Raw genomic sequence first — 26,372 nt, 5'->3', positions numbered from 1 at the left:
TTTCTGCTCTCTCACTCTATCTCAAATAAATAAATAAAATCTTTTTGAAAAATATTTTATTTATTTATTGACACAGAGAGATGGTGACAGAGGGAATATAAGCAGGGGGAGTGGGAGAAGCAGATTTCCCACTGATCAGGAAGCCCAGTTTGGGGCTCGGTCCCAGGCCGCTGGGATCATGACCTGAGCCGAAGGCAGATGCTTAACAACTGAGCCACCCAGGTGCCCCAAATGAAATCTTCTTAAAAATATAAATAAATATGCCGATTCTTTCTCTAGTTACCCAGGCAAAATAATTTCTCCCTCTTCTAACATTGACTATATCTCTTATTATCATTTCATAGTAATGATCACATAGCATTTAATAATATTTGTATCCATGTTTTGTCCCTACAGTGGACAGTATACTTCTAGAAGGTAAGGATCATAGTTCTTCTACCTTCATATGTCCCACAGTATCTAGCAGTGTTTCTAGTACACAAACACTACATACATATCAAATTATACAGATAACTTGTGCTATACATCATCAATCTTCCTGAAATCACCTTGGCAATAGAGGGTCATCAGGTTGCTCCCTCTGGTAGACAGCTTGTACTTAGGACCCCAATTTCCCATTTCTTAAATGCTATCTTTGCTCTGCCTCCACCATCTTTATTGTTGTTGTTCTTTGCTCAGACATACATATAGACAGCTTTCTCTCCTAACACACCTCCTTAAAGCTAAATTTTGCCCATACAGAAGTCCCTATTTGTCACTGACCTTTGGTTTAGAAAAATAGTTTTTTAAAATATTCATTACATCTTGGAATACTGAAAAAATAAAATTAAATTAAAAAAAAAGATTCAATACAGAAACTCATTAGTTCCTCTACACTTCCCACCTGGTCTTTTTTTTTTTTTAAGATTTTATTTATTTATTTGACAGACAGAGATCACAAGTAGGCAGAGAGGCAGGCAGAGAGAAAGAGGAGGAAGCAGGTCCCCCACGGAGCAGAGAGCCCGATGTGGGGCTCGATCCCAGGACCCTGGGATCATGACCTGAGTTGAAGGCAGAGGCTTTAACCCACTGAGCCACCCAAGTGCCCCCCCCCACCTGCTCTTTTAAGAATGAACTGCAGTGCATATCCCTAGCCATATTCTCTTCCAGCACTTCTCTTTTCACCTAGAACAATACTTCCTCTCATTTAGGAAGTCAAGCTTTATTCTCTAGTACTCTCACAACTGGTTACTTTAATGTGTTTCACTCCATTACCCTAAAGATACATTCATTGACTTCCCTTACTCTTCTCTTCCTCTTCTGAAATCTAATCTTTATTTGAAATGTTTAAGTAGTATTATCTATCTTACACATACCACTTTATGTATACAAATTATTTTGTGCATATTATCTCATTTAATCCTAATCACAGTCATATTAGTAAATTGTTATTATCATCAATCTATATATTTTTTTAATTGAGGCTTAGAGAGGTTAAGTAACTTACTCTAGGTCACATAGCTACTAAGTGGCAGAATGGAGTCAAAAATAAACAAATAAATAGCTTCCCTGTTTACCTTATTTTTCAACTACTCATCTTCATTACTCTGCTCTTCCAGGAAAAATTTCTGTCCTACAATTTAAATAAGTTTAGTAGAAGTGCTGTCATTTGTGTTGGCAGAGCCAGGATCCTAGGACAAGTTGACCTGGGGCAACTCTTTCACAGCATGAGGCAAAATAGCCAAAAAACAGTGTCTTCGGAAGCCAGAAACATGGCCAAGGAAATGCGAAATACAAAACTTTCAAGGGCCAGGGGAAAACACAAATGGGAGGTGGGCATCCAAGCGCACAGAACAGAAGCTGGTGCAAGGAAGAGATCAAAGAGCATAGTGAGTACCTAGAGTTCACCCACTATGTGACACCTGGAGGAGTACTGTTAAAGCAGTTGGACTTGAGGGGTTTGATTTTTGGCTTAGAGGAGAGGAGCTCTAAAGTCCTGTACAGGCCTAGACAACAACAATTTCCAAATCTTCTTTAGAATTTAGAGCCTCTTTGAGCTTTGAAGTAAAAAAAAAAAAAAATAGATTTGTTTTTGAGCATCACTGTGGAGTTGTACTATCTTATATGCCTATTTTTGATATTGAATAAGAAAAAAAGTACAAAGTAAAGACATAACATCTATCTCCATCTCATTAATGGAGTGAGATTTGTAGCAGAAGTTGATAATTAGGGAATCTGAGCTATTACTCTTAGCTACCTTTGAAGATTTTGGTGAAACAAGTTTAATATAGACCCTGCATCTTTTTTAGCCTCTACTTTACCACTAACATTTTAACTTTTACCATGTCTCACATTCAAACTCCTCAGAGAAAGTATTTCCTAGTCTCAGTTGATGACCGTCATATTTGTTGGCAGAACTTTGGGCTTGACCAATTTAAGGACCACTGCTCAGACCACACATGGACTCACCTTGGATTAGCTCTCCATTCCTCCCTGGATTACGTTGTTAGTGACCATAGCCACCTAACTGTTTTTGAAGGTGATTTACACATCAAGAGTTGTTCTATTAAGCAAAAATTATTCCACCAATGTGTGCCCCAAAAGGTCTCTATTCCTCAAAACTTTGTGAGGGTAGCTGAGAAAGAGGGGAATTGTTTTATTTAAAGGCTAAAATAATTAAAGTTTATTATTTGTAAGTTCTTCCACACTAACACAATAAGAGTAAGATCAACACAAATTCATAAACTTGTTAGGTTTCTTTAAAGTTGTTTAATTATTTTAAGAGTCTCATTGGTTTTCATATGTGTGTGTGTTTCATAGCTGCCCAAATGAAAAATCCTTGAAGGCAGGAACCACATCTATTACTTTTTTATTCCCGACATCTAAGATTCTGTGCTCACCAAGAGTGTTAAATAAATGTTGCTGAGTGACAGCCTATGGATCTCTGGATACTATTGAAAAACTGACTTTAACTGCTTCATTAACTGTCTGTATAAACAGAGAGTTGAGATCAGCTATTTAAAATAACACACAAGAAAGCCTTCTGTTCCATAATGTCAATAAAAAATATTAAAATTAGAGTGATGGGATCCTAAATCACTGAGCCATAAGGAAATTATCTCTGTTCTGTGTGTGATCCAAGTATTTCTTTTTTTTTCAATCTAATAAAATATTTATTAATAAACCAATAGCATGAATTGAAATTATTTTCTGGGCCCTAAAAATTTTTGATTAAAGTGATCCAATCCATGGGGCACCTGGGTGGCTCAGTGGGTTAAAGCCTCTGCCTTCGGCTCAGGTCATGATCCCAGGGTCCTGGGATCGAGCCCCGCATTGGGCTCTCTGCTCGGCGGGGAGCCTGCTTCCCCTTCTCTCTCTCTCTCTCTCTCTCTGCCTACTTGTGATCTCTGTTTAATAAATAAATAAAATCTTTTAAAAAAATAAAATGACCCAATCCTGTTTCTTGAGATTCTAAAGAAAAGTCAAGCAGGCACGGATTTTTCTCTTCATCTCAGAGGCTTTCTCCTTTACTGTGTGAATCAGTCTTGTGCTTGGGGTTTTGTGTTTTAGAAAAATGTCAGTGGAAAGCCATTTTAGGCTTGCAGCAAACCCACCAATATAGGTGACTTTGAGTCAGGGAATAAACTTTGTTTTGGCAGTAACTCTCTTGGCCCCAAGCAAGTATATATGCTTTATTCTCAAGCTTTACAGTAATCAGATTTCTGAGTAATCAAAAATCTTTATATATAATATTTTAACTGCAAAGGCATATACATAAAAAAAAAAAATACTCTCTGTGTTTTAGCTAAAATTTTTGCTTGGTGATTACCTCCTTCTTAAAGAGCTATACAGATTCTTCAGCCTAATAGAATTAGTGACTTTCCCTATATTGCAGAAGATGACTATAACTTCTCCTATCACCAGAAAAACATGTCATTTGCCTTTAATCTCAGTATCTTAGGGTTATCTCAATATCACAACCAATGAATGACATGAGTTTTAGTTTTTCAACACGGAAACAGTTCTCACACATGAAAGTCAGATACAGTATTAGAATTATTTTTTTGATCTGCCACACTGGGAAAGGGCTTCCTGTCAAAAGCCTTCAGCTTGGAAGTCACAACCTCAACCCACAACTCTTTAAGCTTTATTCACAGACAAATAACATAAAAGGAAGGGAAATGAAGGACAATATATCAAGGTACCAACTACAATCCCATGCAGGAAGCCATTATGCTAGCATTGTTATGTTAAACTCTTTACCAATTCTAACATGCCATGTCCTAAATATGACAGGACACACATTAGCTCCTTCAAGCCACAGCTTTATCTATATTTTATAATTTCACTGCCTCACAGTACCTTCCCATCTGGCAATTAGAGCAAAGATTCATATGCTATATAGGCACTGTTAATAAATAGCCCTTCAAATGCCATTGTATAGAACCAAACTAAGCCACAGGCATAGGCATTTGTTTTGATATGGGAAGGGAATGGGAAGAAGATTATGCCGACATTACCCAAACTGTGTTCCCACATGTTCTACAGAAAAAGAAAAAAAAATGGTAGTCAACCCATATTCAGGAAAATTCAAATGTGGTACCACTTTATTGAAAATTTACATCTCAATGTGCATATGCTCCAAAGAGTCTTGTAGTGAAAAAACTTGTTCAACATGATTAAAAACAACATTTCCCAAATGCGATGGTTAGTTTTATGTGTCAACTTGATTGGGCTAAGGGATGTCCAGAAAGCTGATTAAAAAATTGCTTCTAGGTGTGTCTTGAGGGTGCTTGCAGAAGAGATCAGCATTTGAATTGGTGAACTGAGTAAAGCAAACTGCCTACTCCAGTGTGTGTGGGTGTCATCAAATTTGCTAAGGGCCCAAATGAAACAAAAAAGTAGAGGAAGGGTGAATTTTCTCTCTCTGTTTCAGCTGGGACATCTATTTCTCCGACCCCCGGACATCAGCCCTCCTGGTTCTCTGGCTTTCAGACTCCAACTGATAGTGAAACTATCAGTTCCCCCTACCCTAGTTCTTCAGGTCTTTGGATTTCAGACTGAATTACACTACCAGCTTTCCTGGTTCTCCAGGTTGCAGACAGCTGATTGTGTGATTTCTCAGCCTCTATAATCAAGTGACCCAATTCCTATAATAAATACATATGTATATACATACATAAACATATTATATATTTTACATATGTATATATACATATACATTAAAAATTATATATATACATATATCTATATATATACATACAGATATACATATATCCTTCCTGTTGGTTCTATTTCTCTGGAGAACCCTATTATACCAAACACACTTGACAACAGAGCCCTTTACAGAGGATATCTACTGACATTTATAAGGATGTCAGTGTCCTGTGGAGCAAAGTCTGAGAAATCTTCAGTTGTCTGATTCAAACCAATAAGCAGACTTGAAGAGAAAAAGCACAGGCTTCTGGAGTCAAACAGATCACAATTCTCCCAGTATCAGAGTCACATGACCTTGTGCAAGTTATTTACCCTCTCTTAGCCTCAGTTTCCCCAAATTCAAACTAGGCAATAAGGCAGCCTTCATATACTGTTGTTATTGTTAAATAAGATAACATACTCTCATTTTTTTAAAGATTTTATTTATTTATTTGAGAGAGAGAGAGTGAGAGCAACCATGAGTAGGGAGAGCAGCAGGCAGAGGGAGAAACGGGCTCCCTGCTGAGCCAGGAGCTCAATGCGGAATTCAGTCTCAGGACCCTGGGATCATTACCTGAGCTGAAGGCAGATGCTTAACAAACTAAACCACCCAGGAGCCCCTACCTGTCATTTAAAAAAATTATTTTTGTTCTTCCTCAAAAGAAGAACTATCCATTCCTCTTACGAGGATAGAAGAAAGAGGCAAGTAGCATAGTAGTTACTGATAGATAGATGTGGGAAAATTAGGATAAATTAGAGTTTAGTTTCCTTCTTTTAAAGTTAACTGAAAAAATATAAAATATAATATAAAATATAAAATGCACTGAAAAATAAATGCTAGCAGAAGTACAACAGTATAGCAAGAAGAAATGGGAAAGGCAAGAAGAGATCATTTCCTGCCCTGAACATGGAACAGTGAACTTCAGAAAATGATGTCTTTAGGTCTGCAAATGGACGGAACAACATTCATCTCTGACTTAACTTCTCTGAACATCCTGCACGCTTGAAAGCAAGACAGGCTGAATGTCAGGTTTTTGTGACCTACCATTAGGAATTAAGGTTTAATTCGTCAACTGTTCAAATCTGGTCTAACCCAGATACTCACTTTCTTTTCTGACAGTAGTGGTGTGTGATAACAACATCTCAGCCCTTGACAAAGCCTGTACCACAGAGAGAGAAAACTCAAAAATACCAACAGTGGAATGGTAGGTTAGAGAAATTTAGTCAGCGAACCTTCAACTCCTGCAGTAGACTTGTCAGCATGTTACATAGGGCTTTAATGCAGTAGCTTCCCCACATATGGGCCACAATATGGTCTCAGTGGTTCCCTGCTACCGGCATGGCTGAGGAGGAGGGAGAAATAATTAGACATCTGACAGGCAAGTGGCTGCTCTCACAGCTCAGCCAAGGCTTTTGCCATGGGCACTGGGTATTTTTAAACCACCGTTCCATTGCTGCTAAAGAAATTGTACATTTTTCTTTTGCTGATGAATAGACATTGGTTTGTTTCAGAGTCTGATGTTAAAGAAGTGATGGAAGTCATAGCTTACTTAATTCTTTCATCCAGTTTCCTAAAGAAAAGCATATATGCTGCCTACAATATATGCAGTGGAATATAAGGAGGCCAAAACTCTAATACTATTCTTATTTTCCTCTGCTTGAAAAATGCACACATCTGAACAAATCGTTTTTAGCTGTCAGAATCGCCGCTCTGCACTTTAAATGAGTGGCCTAAGGATTCTGTATAAAACCAGCAAAACAAGCCATAAACAGGTACATGGGAGAGGGTGAGGACAGTAAATGCTTTCCCTAACTAGACTATAAAAACACTGCTCAAGGTCAATGACTCTATTTTGATTCCCACCCACAACACTGTCACCACTATGACCAACAAGCACAGTTCTCAGTGTCCAGCAGTAATTCATAAATATCGGCCAATGTATTGATATTTTTCTGGTATGCAGACTCTATATGTATGGCCTGTAGAAAAAAAGTACAGAGAAATCAAGCAGGACAAAAGCGCCATGCTGCTTCTTTGTGCTGTCTTCATCACATGCAATAGTGCCTGGCAGGAGTTCAACCAACAGGAATGTTTGATTTGTCTGAGATTAGACACTTTTTTGGAAATAAACAGCATTTTCTCCAAAGAAACCACATGTAAAAATTTCAGCCAAGTTTCACTTCTTTTTCTTCTTTTCCTTTCTTTATATAACCAAGCATGTGTATGTTTATTTTCAAAAAATTAAATCTCTTGTCAAGCTCATCTCCTGTTTTTAACCATAGTAATAGACTGAACATCTGTATCCCCCCCCCCCCGCAAATTCATATGTTGAAGCCTTAACCCCCTGTACGATGGTATTTGGAGGTAGGGTCTTGGGGGTAATTAGGTTAGGATGAGGTCATGAGGGTGGGTCCCCACAATGGGACTGGTCCCTTCTAAAAAGAGCTCACTCTCTCTCCATGTGCACACACTGAGGAAAGCCATACGAGGACAAAAGGAAAAGGCAGCCATCTGAAAGCCACAAAGAGAGCTCTCACCAGATCCCAACTATATTGGCATCCTGACCTTGGACTTCTGGCCTTCAAAACCAAGGAAATAAATGTCTGCTGTTTAAGCCACCCAGTCTATAGTATTTTGTTACAGCAGCCCAAGCAGACTAAGACATCCAACAAAACTGTAGGGATAAATGTGCTTGAGAGTAGAGCTAGTGGTCATATGGGAAAGGTCAGCAGTGACACAGGGAGGACATATACTTAGAAAACCAGGATATATTCACCTCTGATTTTTTTTTTTTTTAAAAGATGATATTATCAGAGTCAGACAGGGTAGATCTGCCTTGTCAGGGGTGTAGGCACTCCTTCTGTGGAAGCTATAAATTCTATGACAGGAGACTAAACCTAGCCAGCGAGGCTGAATGTGAACAAGCAGCTCTCTAACAGCGGCCGTGTGAGACAGATGCACATGGACAGCGCTTAAAAGTCGGATATTAATTTCCAGACTCACTGATGTTTGATGCTATGGATTCCAAAATCCAATCAACTTTCAAACTTCTATATTTGGAGGAAAGAAGACATTATCATGTAATACACCCCAAAGCATTCCATTTGTCTTCATAAATTTGCTCTAGAGTGGGGCATTGTATTAGTCAGATTCTACAAAGAAACATAACCAACAGGAGAGAAAGAGAGAGAAACAGAGAGAGAGTGAAATTGTAATGAATTGCTCTGTGCAACTGTAGGGGCTGACAAGTCCAAATTCTGTAGAACAGGCAAGTAGGCTGGAAATTTAGTTAAGAGATGATGTTGTAGTCTTGAGATCAGAATACGTAGGGCAGGACAGCAGGCAGGAAACTCGGGCAGGGTTTCTGTATTGCAATCTTGTAAAAATTTGGTTCTTTGGTAAACTTCAGTGTTTGTATTGAAGGCCTTTGACTGATTGGATAAGGTCTACCCACATTAAGAAAAGTGACCTATTTCACTCAAAGTCTACTGACTAAATGTGAATCACATCTAAAAACTGTCTGCACAGCAACATCTAGACTGGTGTTTGTCCAAACAACTGAGCACCGTAGCCTAGCCAAGCTGACACATAAAATTAACCATCACAAGCATAAACCCGGAAGTAAAAAGACAATAAAAACAAATTTCCAAATCCTTCAAATTCTTTTTCTGTCCTAACCAGCATTGGTTGGTCTCATGAGAATGGGTCTCATCCATTGTCACAGTAAACTACTCACTGAATCAAATATGGTCTATTATATCCCTTGCGTTCCCAAGACATCCCTTGAATTTTTACTAAAGTCAACTTGCTAGTACAAGATGAATTTCTAGGATGCAAGAAATACAGTCAACCCTAAGTCCTGAGACATCAAAGTTTAGGAACCTAATGTAAAGCTGCACTCCACAAATAGAGCAACTGGGGAGGGCTGGGATACTGCTTATTTGTCCAGCATTTTAACCCCAGAGGTTAGCCCTACACTTGGCTCATAAGGGTTTCCCAGAAATCTTTGTTAAATGAATACCTGAATTAATTAGGGAAGTAAAAGAGATTAACATTATTAAAGGTGCTTCCCACTTTGAGATGACAAAGCCAAACAGAGGACTGTTGTGCTTCTTTGTTTTTCTACTCCATTGCAAAATAAAATAATTACCTCTGCAAATTGAACAGATACAGACTCTACTCTGGTCCCCATGTCAGTCAAGTCTTATAGGTATTTTGGAGCTCTTCATTTTCATCCCATATTTCAGCACTCAGAATTCAGTAAGCATATTTACTAGCTGTGTAAATATGGACACTAATAATTAATGCCAAATACCAAGTACTGTCCTTGGTGTCTATATTTACCCATAACATTCTCATGAGGTGGGTGCTGCTATTTCTCCCCTTTTTACAGAAGAGGAAACTGCAGCACAAATAAATAAAGGAACTTACTCAAAAGTCAGACCAGTAGTTAGTGGCTCAGTTGAAATTTGAACTCAGTCTGGTTCCAGATACCTCTCTCTGCCTCACTACACTGCAATTTACTTAACTACTCAGAGCTGCAGTGTGTTCATTTACAAAATAAGAATAATAATTCCTCCCTTATAAGAATTGTTTTAGGATTAGTGCCAATTTATAGCCCGGTGCCTGGCACACAACCCATGGGCACTGAGTAAATGGTGTTGGTGTTGATGCAAAAAGTAATAGCCATAGTATCTGTTACTACTGTCACTGTCATCATTGTCATGGCTGAAGTAGATTCCCTCTATAATCAAGTTGTTTTATAATTGCTACTTAAGTCACAAAATTCAAGGGCACATGTACCTGTCTTAGTACACTTAGTTCACAAAATAAATACAGCATACACACTAATAAACGTGAATTCTGGGCCACAGACTTGTCACTTCCAAACTGTCTGCCATGTCACTCAGCCTTAACATCAAGTTTTAGGCTAAAACTGCAGGACAACTGTGGTGAATGACCAAAAATTCTTTACTACTCCTTCTCCTGAAAAACTGACTCTAATTTCCTTCTCTCTGAAACTGGGCTGGCCTTAGTGAATTGTCTGACCAAAAGAATGTAACAGAATTGACATTCTGGAAATAATTAGACTAGGTCATCGAATCCTTTCAGCTTATCCCAGGGCCACTTGGAATACTTGCTCTAGAAGCCTGGGCTCCATAGGAAGTCTAACTATCCTAGAGAACTAAGGCCAGCCTTCCACCCATCTCCATCAAGGTGGCAGACATGTGAACGAAGTCATTTTTGACCCTCCAGCCCAGGCCATCTGCCAGCTGAGTACACCAGCTGACCTCAATCAACACCACATGGAAGAGACAAAGCACCAGAATCTTAAACTCATGATCAACAAACTAGTGAGATATAATCAATCCCTTGCTTTCAGCCACTAAGTTTTGGGGTAGTTTGTTAAGTGGCAATAGTTAACTGGAACAGAAAGAATTCCGATATTATCAAATGAGATATTGCACCGCACTATGTCCTGAGAGGGAATATTTCTTGATTCAGCTGCCATTCAGTAGAATCTACATGTGTGGTGTTGAGTGGGCAGCACCAGTCACAGGAGGATATTTTTATTGGAGAAAGGAAATGAATCAAGGTTAGTGCATAGGAATAGAATGTGTGATGTCAGTGAATTCAAGGTAATGGTTACAAGTCACCAAGACCTTGTAAAGACAAAATAAGAGGACAGAAAGTGCAGAATATCTCTTTCCATCCTTGCTACCACAAAATTAAAACAAATCATGAATAGAACTAGATCAAATGGAGCAGAGGATCCAACTGATAATAACATGCATGTGCCATGTAGATGTCCTTAGCAACAGGACCCTCTGATGTTAACAATATTGCAACCAGAAAGTCATGTACAAATTAAGCTTATAACTAAACCACAGCCACATATATGTTGCTAATTCCACTTTGGGGAAGGGTCTGGAAAGGAGTGAAAGAGCCATTTATGCAGTAAACAAAAGGTGAGAACCTGAGGAAAAGAATCTGAGTTATGCCTAAGAGGATTAAATAGGGCCCAAGTGCTCTAGAACTTTTTGTGTGGAAGACCTATCATACCTCCCTCTTACTGGGTCAGTGAAGAAAATAGAAAATGTGATCCTTTTTTTAATTTATAAGGTGTTTTTTTTCACTTTTATTATTAAAATAGAGTTGACATACAATGTTCTATTAGTTTCAGGTGTACAACAGTGATTTGACAATTCTATTCATTATACAATGTTCACCATGATAGATGTAGTCACCATCTTTTACCATACAATGCGATTATATTATTGACTATACTCCTTATGTTCTTTCTTTTATTCCTGTGACTTATTCATTCTGTAACTGGAAGCCTGTCACCCATTCCTCTTATCCATTTTGCTCCTCCTCCTACCCCTTTTTCCCTCTGGCAACCACCAGTTTGTTCTCTACATTTATGAATCTGCTTGTGTTTGTTTTTACATTTTGCATATAAATGAAATCATATGGAATTGTCTTTCTCTGCCTTATTTTACTTAGCATAATACCTTTTAAGTCCATCCATGTTCCCAAAAATGGCAAGATTTCATTTTTTATGGTTGAGTAATATTCCATTGTATATATACACTACATCGTCTTTACCAATTCACCCATCAATGGACACTTAGGTCACTTCCATATCTTGGCTATCATAAATAACGCTGCTATGAACATGAAGGTGCCATATATCTTTTCAAAGTAGCATTTACATTTTCTTTGGGTAAATATCCAGTGGTGGAATTACTGGATTGTATGGTACTTCTACTTAATTGAATGTTTTATATATAGACTCTACCTGGCTGCTGGATAGAAGGCAATCAGGCAGAGTGAGATATAGCCACATAGCCTAAAGAAGTATGCAATTCCCTTACTTAACCTATGCAACACCCTTCTGGAGCAATAACAGTATCTTCATTTCTAGAGTTACAAACAGAGTTGTAAAACAACTTATTTGCAGCCATGCGACACTTAAAAATTTGCAAAGCAAGGTTTTATCTGATTTGGAGGATTTTATTAATCTCTCTCTCCTCCCTTTTTTTTTTTTTTTTTTTTGGTCCAGGAAGTTCAGAGATTTGGTACATTATGAAAATCTTTCCTGAGTATTATCATGCAGATATTTCAAAGTATCCCTAGTTTCTCATATTTTTAAATAGCTCTATAACAGGAAAAAAGAACTGAAACTATCCTAGAGAAAGAAACTAATAAGATACTCCAGTGACAATATTTTTATTCCAGGAAATTCCTGCCTATAGAAAGGTTCTGCTGTTATGTCCAGCTGTTATTGAAGAGCATTGCTAGGTGGCATCCTAGGGTTAAAAGCAGCTGGAGCAAAATGAAAACATGGCATTCTGCTACAAACCAATATCAAATTATATATATATATTTCCCAGCAGCATAAAACCTAAAGCAATTCTGAGCCACAAATATTGATTTCTTTTTATTTGCTAAAAAAAAAAGTCAAGTTTAATGAGATAAAAAGCTTCACAAATGTCTTTCTTTGTATCTTTTCTGTTTTTAATAATGTAAGAAATTAAAGATTTTCTTAAGTGTAAAGACAGTCAACAATCCTTGAGACACAAATTATTTTCTCTCTTCTCTTAAGATTTTGTTTATTTATTTGTGAGAGAGCAAGAGAAAGAGAGAGAGAGCACACAAGCAGGGAAGCAGAGGGCCGAGGGAGAAGCAGGCTCCCTGCTGAGCAAGGAGACCGATGCAGGACTCAATCCCAGGACTCTGGAATCAGGACCTGAGCTGAAGGTATACGCTTAACTGATTGAGCCACTCAGGTGTCCCAGACACAAACTATTTTCTAAACAATCCATCTTGGAAAACATGTTGCTCCTATACAATTTAAATACAGGCTTAGGACAACCCCATGAAAGAAGCTGAAGATTTATTTTTATTTTTATTTTTATTATGTGCAGTTAGCCACTATATAGTACACCACATTTTATCTTTAAATGTAAAGTGATTCAATATCCTGCTTTATCTTCGAACTTGAAGATAAAAAAATAATTGGGGCTCCTGGGTGGCTCAGTTAAGCCTCTGCCTTCGGCTCAGGTCATGAACTCAGAGTCCTGGGATCGAGCCCCACATCAGGCTCTCTGCTCAGCAGGAGGCCTGCTTCCCCCCACCCCCGCCTGCCTCTCTGCCTACTTGTGATCTCTGCCAAATAAATATATAAAATCTTTTAAAAAATAATTAAACTGCCAGTGCACAGAGTCACTCCAAAGGTAATTTTCTATTTTCTTTTTGATCCATGATCATTGATTACATACTATCTTATATTGCTTTGTATTTTTTTTCTCTCCAACAATGTTTTGAACTCTTTACACTCAAGGACTATGTTTCCTTTCTTTATTCCCTATTGCATACATAATGTAGAGTTCTAGACATACATGATAATCAATTTATTTTTTTTCATCTGAAAGTCACACAAAGGAACATGTTCTATGATTCAGTGTATTTTTCTTCAAGCATTATGCAAGATTTTTAGAAAGTTAATGAATTATTTTTACAACTATTTGCAAATTTAAACCTTGTTCAAAGGTAAGAAATTTATAAAATCATGATTAATATTTTTATCCTAAGAAACAAAAGTTCCATAAAGATCAGTGAGTGTTCCTAATTCTCAGGACAGAGGTCAAAAAACTGTTTAAAACTTTATAAATAAAAATACTTTTTGGGGCGCCTGGGTGGCTCAGTGGGTTAAGCCACTGCCTTCGGCTCAGGTCATGATCCCAGGTCCTGGGTTCAAGCTCCACATCGGGCTTTCTGCTCAGCAGGGAGCCTGCTTCCTCCTCTCTCTCTGCCTGCCTCTCTGCCTACTTGTGATTTCTCTCTGTCAAATAAATAAATAAAATCTTTAAAAAAAATACTTTTTATATTTATAAATAAAAATACATTGCTAATGGTGGCTCACTCAGTTCAGCATCTGCCTTTGGCTCAGGTCATGATCTTAGGGTCCTGGAATTGGGACCTGCATCACCCTGCTCAGTGGGAAGTCTTCTTCTCCCTCTGCCTCGGCCCCTCCTATGGCTCACTCTCTCTCTCTCTCTCTCTCACAAATAAGATCTTTTAAGAAAATACATTGCAGAGAGGAGAACTGAGTTGGGGGAAATCGGAGGGGGAGACAAACCATGAAGGACTGTGGACTCTAAGAAACAAACTGAGGGTTTGGGAGGGGAGGGGGCTGGGGGGTTAGGTATTATGGAGGGCATGTATTGCATGGAGCACTGGGTGTGGTGTATAAACAATGAATTTTGGAACACTGAAAAGAAAAGAAAATGAAGAAAAAAAGAAAACACATTCATTGCTAACAAAATCAATGGTGGAAATGTGGAAGGTGAGATATTTATACCCTAACCACGAATTAAAGTATGAGAAATAAATGTCCAAAGAGATGTTTGAAAAAGTGTGACCTAGATATCTTTTTGATGTTTATAAGTACTTTAAATTACTGAATTTGGACTTGCAAGTTAGCATGGTGAGTAATTCTACACAGTGTAGGAGCCTGGAAAAAAAAAAAAAAGGCTGCTGCTTCTTTTTTTTTTTTCTTTTTTTTTTTTTTTGATGTTTTATCAAAAGACATTTTTATTTGTCACTCTTAGGAAACTTCATTTTTGACTGGACTCAGATTAAAGGTAGAAACTGTCAGAGAAGACAGACTCCATCTCATGGCAATCTGTTCCTGGTGTTTTTTTCTGGCCTCCTTCATTCTCTTGGCCAAAAGTTTAGCACATTCTGCAGCCTCTTCCTTATCTTTCTGAGTACACTGTTTCTTCAAAGCAATATCCCAGTGTTTGTGTTGAAGGACACATGGAGTAACAAGAGGCTGAATCTTGGGCCCTTTGATTCTAGGTTTCTTATCTTCTTTGTTTAGGAGCTTTCTCACAACATACTGGTGGACATCATCTTTAGAAAGACTGAAAAGTTTGTGGATTCTTCTAACTCCTTGGGGCCCCAGGTGACGAAGCACAGTAGTATCAGTCCAGGAATATCCTTCTTCCCTTTTTTTAGAAAGACCAAGTTGAGAACACTGAGGTTAGCATCTATAAGGCAACCCCAAAGAGATTTGTACTTTCTCTCTCCCGTCCTCCTTGGTCTATATCAGGAATGCCCCTTACTCAGCAGCAGGCAGACACAGCCATGGGTCAAGACGCCCTGCTTCATGGGGAAACCTTTTTTGCCATTGCCACCACTGATATGGACCCCAGAACAGCAGCAGGAACTTCTGTGGCGATATTCTTCTCATAAAAGGTATGATGTTTGCATTCACAGTCCACTTCAATGAGTTTCTGGCAGCCAATAGCTGAGAAAGAGATGTTCAGCTTCATTCTGAAGCAGACTCCAAGGCACCATGAAGAAGAGCTGATATGCCTCTTCTTAATTTCCTAATAAACTATTCTTGAAGACACAAAAATGAAAAAGGTGGCTTTGAGAACAAATGGTAAGAAAAGATCTCAGAAAATCCTGGTGGAATTCTCACTAAATGCATCATCAGTCAAGATGAATTGAGAAATACATTTTGAACCACATATCACCTAATCTACCCTCTGAAAAAGAAGAAAAGTCCACCCTACCCCCATCAAATCAGTACTAAAGACAAAAATGAGAAGCCTGGAAGGAAGACAAAAAGAATAAAATAGTTAGAGAAGATAATACATGTGGAGGGTAGAGGACAAAGAGCCAACTAAGAATTATAAGTGTTCCCAAAAAGGAAAAAAAAATAATGTAAGTGTTCAAGAGGACAGTAGAACAATCAAAGTCTATTGAATGACTAGTGGGTCACAGGTGTGACCCCAGGAATTTTATATCCATTCAAGTAATTGTTCATTTGTGAAAGCAACAGAAAGACTTTCTCAATTAAATAAGGACTAAGAAATATACTATTGAAGTATGCCCTTTGTTAAACTTAAATAAGACAAGATTCCCAAACTTTCTATTTAAGTAAGAAATCTGTAGTTTTATTTTCCTCAAGCATGTGAAATAAGAGGGAAATAACAATGATCTCCTTCTGATTTCACAGAGATTTCCCAAGTTTTATGCCCTTTAGAAAAAAGTGACATCTGCATCAAAATTATTACCAAGGTAACACATTATCAAGTAAAACCACTAATTAAAATTACTGACCTTTCAAAAATTAAAGGTTACCATCAACAGTAGTTAGCAATAATCTCTGAATCCCGGGTATCTTATAAAAATCCTTATCTAAAATTAATATAAGAAAGAATAGTTTCTGGTTTTCTCTGCAAGTGTAGGGAAAGAAAAAACAAACATTTCCTTCTTATATTATTGCACTGTCTTCCTTTATGCATGATTAGGAAGGCCTGTTTTTCAAGACTAAATACTGGGATTCCTTTGGTTACTACTGGCAGGAAAAGAAGTAGGCCTCGGGGGGCACCTGGGTAGCTCAGTGGGTTAAGCCTCTGCCTTTGGCTCAGGTCATGGTCTCAGTGTCCAGGGATCGAGCCCCACATCGGGCTCTCTGCTCAGTGGGGAGCCTGCTTCCCCCCTCTCTCTGCCTGCCTCTGCCTACTTGTGATCTCTCTGTCAAATAAATAAATAAAGTCTTTTAAAAAAAAAAAGTTAAAAAGAAGCAGGCCTCGGAAGCTCAAAGCATATAATATGGAACAGAAAAAAAACAAAATAGTGTTATAAGCATCAGAATGTGGAGCATATGAGGCTTTGCATCTCACTTTCTCAAAAACACTAATAAGAGATTCACTACAACTACCTGAAGAATGAATCAGTGCGGCATGCACTTCTGCATTATGATCCTGGCTTTTTAACTTACTTAATTAAGCAGGTTACTCTCTAAGATTCAATTTCCTCCTCTGTAAAACAAGGATACATAATTGAACCTACAATGCAAGATTCCAGTGAGAATCAAATAAAATAGTGCAGGTAAAATATTTGACACAATGCCTGTTACACAGTAAGTGCATAATGATGAACTTTTTAATGTAACAAATTATTACCTAACAATCTATTAGTCACACAGAGAAATACACTCAAGTTAGTTACCTATTGCTTCATTACAAATTCCTCCCAGATTTTAGTAGCTGAAAACAAGAAGCATTTACTATCTCACAGGAGTTTCTAAAGGTCAGATCCAGGAACAACTTCTGTGGCTTTTCCTGGCTATGCATCTCTAACAAAGTTGCAGTCAAAATGGCGTTTGGGATGTAGACATCTGAAGGTTGACAGGACTAAAGGATCCACTTCCAAGAAGACTCACTCATATGGCTGTTGGCTGGAGGCCTTGGTTCTTCATTGGTTAATGGCAGGAGGCCTCAGCTCCCCCAAACATGGGCTTCTCCTCATGACATGTCAGCTAACTTCACCCAGAGTGAGCAATTCAAGAGAAAGAAGTCACAGTGCCTTTCATAATCTTGTCTCCGAAGTCCCACATCACCACTGGTGTTTTCTATTAATTAAGAAGCACATCAGTAAGTCCAGGTCACACTCAAAGGAGTGTCTACCTCTTGAAGAATATCAAATAACTTTAAAAAAAAAAGAATATCAAATAACTTGTGGAAAGATTCAAAACCACAATTTTATTTGTGTATCATATGCATATCTATAAGAAATAGAAAGCTATAATGTAAAAATTGTTTTTTATAAAATATAATTGATACATAACATTGTTTAATATTAAGGCATATTGATTGGATCTATTTATGTATTGCAATATCACTGCCACCATAGTCTCAGCTAACACCACCATCTTGTCACATAATTATCATTTCTATTTTGTGGAAAAAACATTTAAGATGTAATCTCTTAGCAACCTTGAAGTACATAATACAGTATTGTTGACTATAATCACAATGATGTGCATTAGATCTCCAGAACTTACTCATCTTCTAATTGCAAATCTGTGCCCTTTGATCAAAATCCCCCCCATTTTCCCATATCCCAACCCCTGCACAATTACTATCTGCTCTTTTTTGCAATTCTGGTTATCAGGAAAACCAATAAAATATACAGAATTAAGCAGGAAAAAATGTTTTAAAACATGTTTATAAAATTCAGGGCTAAAACTTTCCTGTAAATTAAGGTAGATAATAATATAAAAATGTAAAATAATAATCTAAACCTGGGGCCCCTGGGTATCTCAGTCTGTTAAGCATCTGACTGTTGATTTCAGCTCAGGTCATGATCTCAGCATCCTGGGATGGAGGCCCATGTTGGGCTCTGCACTCAGTGGGAAGTCTGAGGATTCTCTCTCCCTCTGCCCCACCCCCTGATCATTTTCTCCCCTCTCTAAAATAAATAAATCTCTAAAAAATAATAATAACTTCATCAAGATAAAAAGCTTCTGCACAGCAAAAGAAACAGTCAACAAAACTAAGAGGCAATCCACAGAATGGGAGAAGATATTCACAAATGACACTACAAACAAAGGGTTGATATCCAAGATCTATAAAGAACTCCTCAAACTCAATATATGCAAAAAAGACATCAAAAAATGGGCAGAAGACATGAACAGACACTTCTCCAAAGAAGACATAAAAATGGCTAACAGACACATGAAAAAATGTTCATCATCATTGGCCATCAGGAAGATTCAAATAAAAACCACATTGAGATACCACCTTACACCAGTTAGAATGGCCAAAGTCAACAGTAAACAAGTGTTGAAGAGGATGTGGAGAAAGGGTAACCCTCTTACACTGTTGGTGGGAATGTAAGGTGGTACGGCCACTTTGGAAAACAAAGTAGAAAGGGTAACCCTCTTACACTGTTGGTGGGAATGTAAGGTGGTACGGCCACTTTGGAAAACAGTGTAGAGGTTCATCCAAAAGTTAAAAATAGAGCTACCTTATGACCCAGTAATTACACTACTGGGTATTTACCCCAAAGATACAGATGTAGTGAAAAGAAGAGCCACCTGTACCCCAATGTTCATACCAGCAATGTCCACAATAGCCAATCTGTGGAAGGAGCCAAGATGCCCTTCAACAGATGAATGGATAAAGAAGATGTGGTCCATATATACAAAGGAGTATTACTCAGCCATCAGAAAGGATGAATACCCATTATTTGCAACAACATGGATGGAAATGGAAGAGATTATGCTAAGTGAAATAAGTCAAACAGAGAAAGATGATTATCATATGGTTTCACTTATTTGTGGAACATAAGGAATAATATAGATGACATTAGGAAAAGGAAGGGAAAAATGAAGGGGAAGAAATTGGAGTGGGAGACAAACCATGAGAGACTATGGACCCTGGGAAACAAACTGAGGGTTTTAGAAGGGAGGGGGGAAGGGGAGCGAGTGAGCCTAGAGTAGGATATTAAGGAAGGTATGTATTGCATGGAGCATTGGGTGTTACACAAACAATGAATCATGGAACATTACATCAAAAACTAATGATGTACTGTATGGTGACTAACATAACATAGTATTAAAATAATAATAATAAGCTAAACCTATAACACCAAATTATTTTAACAAACATGTAGGAGTGCAATAAGGATTACAGAAGGAAAGAGATTGGGGAGGGTATGTGCTATGGTGAGTGCTGTGAAGTGTGTAAACCTGGCGATTTACAGACCTGTACCCTGGGGCTAATAATACATTATATGTTAATTAAAATTTTTTAAAAATTATTTTAAAAAAACAAAAAGCAAACAAGACCCATCAAAAAAAAAAAAAAAGAAGGAAAGGGATTATGCAATTTACATATCAGGTAAGTTACTGCTTTGTTACTAATTTTGATAATTATAGAAATGTAATCAAATACATATTGGATAAACCAAATTTGAGCCACTAGTAAGATTTTTACTATAATGTTTTCAGATTACAAAAGAAATATTCCCTAACATTAATATAAAAAATTTAGAAAACACCAAAAAGGATAAAATAAAAATAAAAACAACATAATCCTTACAATTTGGATGCCTTTTATCTCTTTTTGTTGTCTGTTGAGTCTAGGACTTTCTGTACTACATTAAATAACAGTGGTGAGAGTGGACATCCCTATCTTATTTCTAAATGTAAAGGAAAAGCTCTCAGTTTTTCTCCATTGAGAATGATATAGCTGTAGATCTTTCATGTAGATCACGTTTATGATGTTGAGGTGTATTCCCTCTATCCCTACTTTGTTGTAAGTTTTTATCAAGAAAAAATGCTATATTTTGTCAAATGCTTTTTCTGCATCTGTTGAGAGGATCATATGGGTCTTATACTTTCTTTTAAACAATGTGGTGTATCACGTTGATTGATTTGAGAATATTGTACCACACAGCAGCTCAGGAATAAATCCCACTTGATCATGGTGGATAATTCATTTAATGTCCTGTTGAATTCAATTTGCTGGTATCTTGTTGACAATTTTTGTAGCCATGTTCATCAAGGATATCGGCTTGTAATTTTCCTTTTTAGTGGGATCTTTGCCTGGTTTTCGAATCAAAGTACTGCTCACCTTGTAGAATGAGTCTAGAAGTTTTCCCTCAGTTTGAGAAGAACAATTATTAAGTCTTCTTTAAATGTCTAGTGTAATTCTCCTGGGAAGCCATCCAGCCCTGGACTTTTTGTTTGTTGGGAGACTTTTGATTATTGATTCAATTTCTTTCCTGACATAGAATCTGTTCAAATTTTCTATTTCTTCCCTCTTCAGTTTTGGTAGTTTGTATGTTTCTAGGAATTTATTTAAAAAGACAAATTTAATAATTCCCCTATTGTTGAATGTTTAGGTGTTTTTCAATTTTTATTAATATATGTAAAAATATATAATTATATCTTTCAAATATCTTATTATTTTCATTGAATTAAATTCTAGTAGAATTTCAGAAAAGAGACAATATTTAAAGCTCTTAATTAATATTGCAAAACTATACTTACAAAAGGTTGTGCCAGCTAATAAATACCCTCATGATATTTGAAAGTTCTCATTTCCCCCAGTCAAAACCACAATGGATATCATTCATACCTGTAGGAATGGCTGTTGTAAAAGATAAGAATAATGAATGTTGGTAAGGATGTGGGAAAAGTGGACCCTTGTGCACCACTGGTTGGAATGTAAATTGGTGTAGCCATTATGGAAAATAGTATTGAGGTTCGTCAAAAAAATTAAAACTAGAACTACCATATGTTCCAGCAATTCCACTTCTGGGTATTTATTTGAAGAAAATGAAAACACTAATTCAAAAAGATATATCTACCCCATGTTCATTCCAGTAATTATTTACAATAGTCAAGATATGGATAAAGAAAATGTGATAGATACACACACACACACACACACACACACAATGTCATATTATTTAGCCATGGGGAAGAAGGAAATTCTTGCAACAACAGGGATGGACCTTGAGGGCATTATGCTAAATGAAATTAAATCAGATAGAGAAAGACAAATATTATATGATATTACTTACATGTGGCATAAGATAGAAAGACAGAAAGAAAGAAAGAGGCTTATAAATTCAGAGAACAGATTGGTGGTTGACAGAGGTAGGAGTGTAGGGGGTTGGCAAAATAGGTGAAGGTGGTCAAAAGGTACAAACTTCCAGTTATAAAAAAATAAGATTTTTTTGTGTGTGTGGGAGATATGTGCTTGGTGAGTACTGTGAATTGTAAAAGACTGATGAATCACAGATTTGTATCCCTGAAACAAATAATACATTATATGTTAATAAAAAATAAATTAAAAAAATAAGTCATGGGGATATAATGATACTGTATTGTATATTCAAAAGTTGCAAAGACAGTAAGTAGATCTTAAAGGAAGCCTAGGTAGCTCAGTCAGTTAAGCATCTAACTCTTGGTTTTGGCTCAGGTCATGATTTTATGGGTCAGCGATCGAGCCCCTTTTTGGGCTCTGTGTTCAGTAGGGAGTCTGCTTGAAGATTCTCTCCCTCCCCCCGATTCACTCTCTCTCTCTCTCTCTTCTCTCAAATAAATACATAAATAAATCTTTTTTAGAAATGTTTTTTTTAAGTTTTTAAAAAGTTCTCATCACAAAAAAATATTGCAACTATGTATGGTGACAGATATTAACTAGACTTACTGTGATCATTTTCAATATATGGTTGACACAAGTTTGAACTGCACAGGCCCACTTATACACAGAATTTTTTTTAATAGATACAGTACAGCATTGTAAGTTTATTTCTTTTTCCTTACAATTTTCTTAATAACATTTTCTTCTCTCTAGCTTACTTCATTATAAGAATTTGGTATATATAATATATATAACACACAAAATATGTTAGTCAACTGTTTATGTTACCACCAAGGCTTCCAATCAATAGTGGGCTATTAATATTTAAGTTCTGGGGAGCCAAAGTTACATATAGATTTTTGGCTGCACAGGGGTGTCAGCACTCCTAGCCCCCGCGTGGTTCAAAGGTCAGTTGTATACAAATATTGAGTCATTGTGTTGTACACCTGAAACTAATATGTTATTATGTCAATTATATCTCAATTTTTCAAAATCTTTTTTAAAAAGTTTTTATTTCCCCATAGCCTTTACAGTGGAGTATCTGCACTTGGATATATTCTGACAGTTTCTCAAAACTAACATTATAGCACATAGTTATTTTCTCCCTATCCCTTCCATGCTACTTCTTTCCTGGACTTTTATGTTTCTGTAAAAAAAAAGTCAGTCCTTCCAGACAAACTGGCAACATAAAACAATGTTCTTTTTGAGGTCTTTCTTCTTCCTGCCTCCAATCCAAGCAGTTATCAAATCTGGCCTCTTATACTTCCCAAAATACCTACCACATTCATCCCTTTTCTCCATTCTTACTGTCAATTCTATTAGTTTTCTCCCATCCAATCAAGTTGGATTCTTTTTCCAATCCTATCCTACCCCAGGGTGTGAAACTGTGTCTGGTAGTAGGTATCAACACTATCTATCTTGATGGAGTTAATCTAGCTTTGTCCCTTCATGTTCCAAGATCAGTGCTCAGTATTTGTCAAAGGAGGTGGGGAACTCTGAATATAAATTCTGGATATAAAAATTAATAAGTTAGCTTATCAGATTACTTCCAAACACCTTGTGCTACTTCACAATATATCCACAGAGTGTTTTGGCACAGAGCCAAGCTTGAGCTCCAAGCAAGGGTCTGATACTGTGACATAACTAATACTCCTGGGTCATTCAACTGACCCAACCTAAAAGAATGGACAGAGATAATTACAGATTATATTAGTAATCTATTGCTGAGTAACAAACTTACCATGAATTTAGCCATTTAAAATAATATATATTTATTATACTACAATTTTTGTAGGTCAGGAATCTGGCCATTGTTTACCTGAGATCTTTGTTTCAGGATCTTTCAGTGGAGTTGCCATCAAGATGCTGGCCAATGTTCTTTCCCACTGAGATTTCCAGAAAACTATGGCTGGGGAAAAAGAAAGCAAAAAAAAAAAAAAAAAAAAAGAGTTCAGTGGTGGCAACCACCCTGAAAAGTTCATGAGAACTTCCAAATCCACTAATTAGGAATATCAGAATTAGACTCAAAACAGAAAACATCCAGCTGTCTGGGCAGCTGGTCAGTAAGGATCTGAAAATATTTACTGTCTTGATCATATGAATAGATGTTAATTTGACAAACATCAATCAAACATTTACTATTTGCAATGCACCATATCATGCACTGGAGAAAATTAAGATAAATAAGCCATATATAGTTCATGAATTCAGAGAATTCACACTGTAGCAGAAGAAAGGAAATCACTACGACAACATAGCATGCAATAAAAGTTATAACAGATGGATCCAAAAATGAAGTGCTTGAGTACATAGAAGAAGGGAAAGTTATGAAATACTGGAATTTAAGTAGGTAATCATTCCTGAGGAGTGGACTATGGAATGATCAGAAGGAATGAGAAAGAACAAAGAATAAATCAGAAAGCAAGCCAGCCAAGACAGCTTTCATAACCTCTGAGCACTTCAGCCCTTCCTATAAAAATACCAAATATTGAAGAGAGCTGTAAAAATACCAAATGTTTTTAGAGAACATGGAACAACCAGAATTCTTATACATTGCTTATGGGAGGAAAAACTGGAAGTTTCATAAAAAGCTAAACATACATCAACCTTATGATCCAGCAGTTCTATCCCTAGATGTTTATCCAAGGAAAAGGAAATCACTCGTCCACAAAAAACTTGTATGAGATGCTTCATGGCAGCTTTATGCATGATAGCTAAAATTCAGAAATAATAGGTGAGTGAATAAACACAACAGAATTTTCTAGGGAGATGGAAATATTTGTATCTTGGTGTAATTGCCAAGAACAGTGAATGGTCACTTAAGATTTGAGCACTTCTGGAGTGCCTGGGTGACTCAGTCAGTTAAGCATCTGACTCTTGATTTTTTTTTTAAACATTTTTTATTTATTTATTTATTTGAGAGAAGAGAGAGACAGTGAGAGAGAGCATGAGCGAGGAGAAGGTCAGAGGGAGAAGCAGACTCCCCATGGAGCTGGGAGCGCGATGTGGGACTTGATCCCGGGACTCCAGGATCATGACCTGAGCCGAAGGCAGTCGCTCAACCAACTGAGCCACCCAGGTGCCCCCTGACTCTTGATTTTGGCTCAGGTCATGATCTCAGGGTTTTGAGGTTAAGTCCCACATCAGGCTCTGTGCTGGGCATGGGACATGCTTGGGATTCTCTCTCTCCCTCTCCCTCTGTCCCTCCCCGAACCTCTCTCTCTCTATCTCTCTCCCCTACTTCCCTCCCTTCCTCTCTTAAAAAAAAAAAAAATCTGAGCACTTCATTGCATGTAAGTTATATCTTTTATCTGCCAGTTTTTAGTCGGGGGACAGGTACCACACAGTAATTTGAACAGGGAAAGTTTAATATAAAGACTTATTAACCATAACAAAAGATAACCTACTAATGGGTAAAGAGAACTCTAAAAGAGAAAATAAATAGAAAACAAAGGCAGCAACCATTATTACCTCTAGGACTAAGGCACAGCACCTAAGGATGAAAGAAATACAGAAGGGCCCCTCCTGGGAAGAGATCCAACTTTGTTGGAGAGGGTAGAGCAATAGTCCCTGAGTGGTGCTCACTCAGTGCCATGTTGGTAAAACTCACTGGAGGAAGACTTCACCAGGCAGTGTTGCACCTCAGGACTCACTGAGAATCCTCCTGTAGAGGTTGTGAGCTGAGAAGCTACCCTCTTAAGAACTGGGTGAGGCTGGCCACAGAGAAATTCCCTGCTGCGCAGCTCACTGGAAAACTGCCCACAGGGATGGCCCAATGGGAAGCTATCTCCTGGGATGCTGAGGAATGCTGACCATGGGGAAATAAGTGCTGGCCCATTGTCCTGCTGTTCCCAATGGTCATGCACTGCAGAAGAATTTAAGCAGGAAGAAGAGGAGGATAAAAAGAAAGAAAAACTGTAGAATTTAGGGTCTTATGGGAGATGGCAGACTTAAACTAGAACAGATGCAACTGACTAAATTTGAACTATAATTGACAGGTGGTAGACATTAAGCGTTTGTCCAGGTTGCACTAGGCACTGTGTTATCTTATTTAACACTCATAGAATGTACAGAAGTTACTTATTATTATTCTCATTTTAGTGAGGAAACTGGGACTCAAAGGGAATAATAAACTCATCTTTAAGGTCACAGAGCCAGATAGGGATGGACTCAAACTTTGAACCCACAACTCTGACTCCAAAGTCTCACAATGCATCTCATTGATGATGCAGTATCATGCCAATACCAAACTAGAAAGTCTGGTCCCCAGTAATTACATTTATACTTCTCCTACCTAAGTCCCTACCATTGTAAACAAGACACTACAGGACCAGTTTCAGGTGGTGCTGCATTTTGATCATCTCAGTGAAGAACTGAAAAGAGCTGTTTTCCCATTCACCCAAGAATAACATCTGCTATGAATTGAATTAGTTGCCTATATGGACAATAAAACAAAATAAGATGATTTTTTAAAAGGGAAAAATTTACTTTAAGGAAGTTTTTCAGACAAGCACATATTGTCTTTATTCCAGGGACAAGAACCAGAAACTCTGCCTAATATTCCCTGGCTACTATAATTTTGATATCTGATATACCTCAAGACATACAAGCCATTCCATGTCCTCCTGATAAGCAAGAAATAGTGAATACCATCAATCTTGTGACAATTTTCCTTGTTATAAAGCTAATGCCTATTAGTAAGGTCTGATTAGAGTTACCATTATCATTACATT

The 26,372-nt window shown here is 37.4% G+C and overlaps 1 long non-coding RNA gene and 1 pseudogene across 1 annotated transcript; both read right to left on the bottom strand.

Moving 5' to 3' along the window:
• On the bottom strand, positions 1-25,333 carry LOC125102991 (uncharacterized). The gene is made up of 4 exons (XR_007128248.1): positions 25,250-25,333; positions 23,459-23,548; positions 5,344-5,419; positions 1-40 (listed from the first exon to the last, which is right to left on the bottom strand). It is a non-coding gene; the product is annotated as an uncharacterized LOC125102991 (long non-coding RNA).
• Positions 14,772-15,519, bottom strand: LOC125102988 (40S ribosomal protein S6-like; annotated as a pseudogene).
• Positions 25,334-26,372: the final 1,039 nt, after the last annotated feature.

The sequence above is a fragment of the Lutra lutra genome, chromosome 6 (genome assembly GCF_902655055.1).
Source record: "Lutra lutra chromosome 6, mLutLut1.2, whole genome shotgun sequence".
Lineage (NCBI taxonomy): Eukaryota > Metazoa > Chordata > Mammalia > Carnivora > Mustelidae > Lutra > Lutra lutra.
This window is presented reverse-complemented; position numbering and strand designations above follow the sequence as displayed.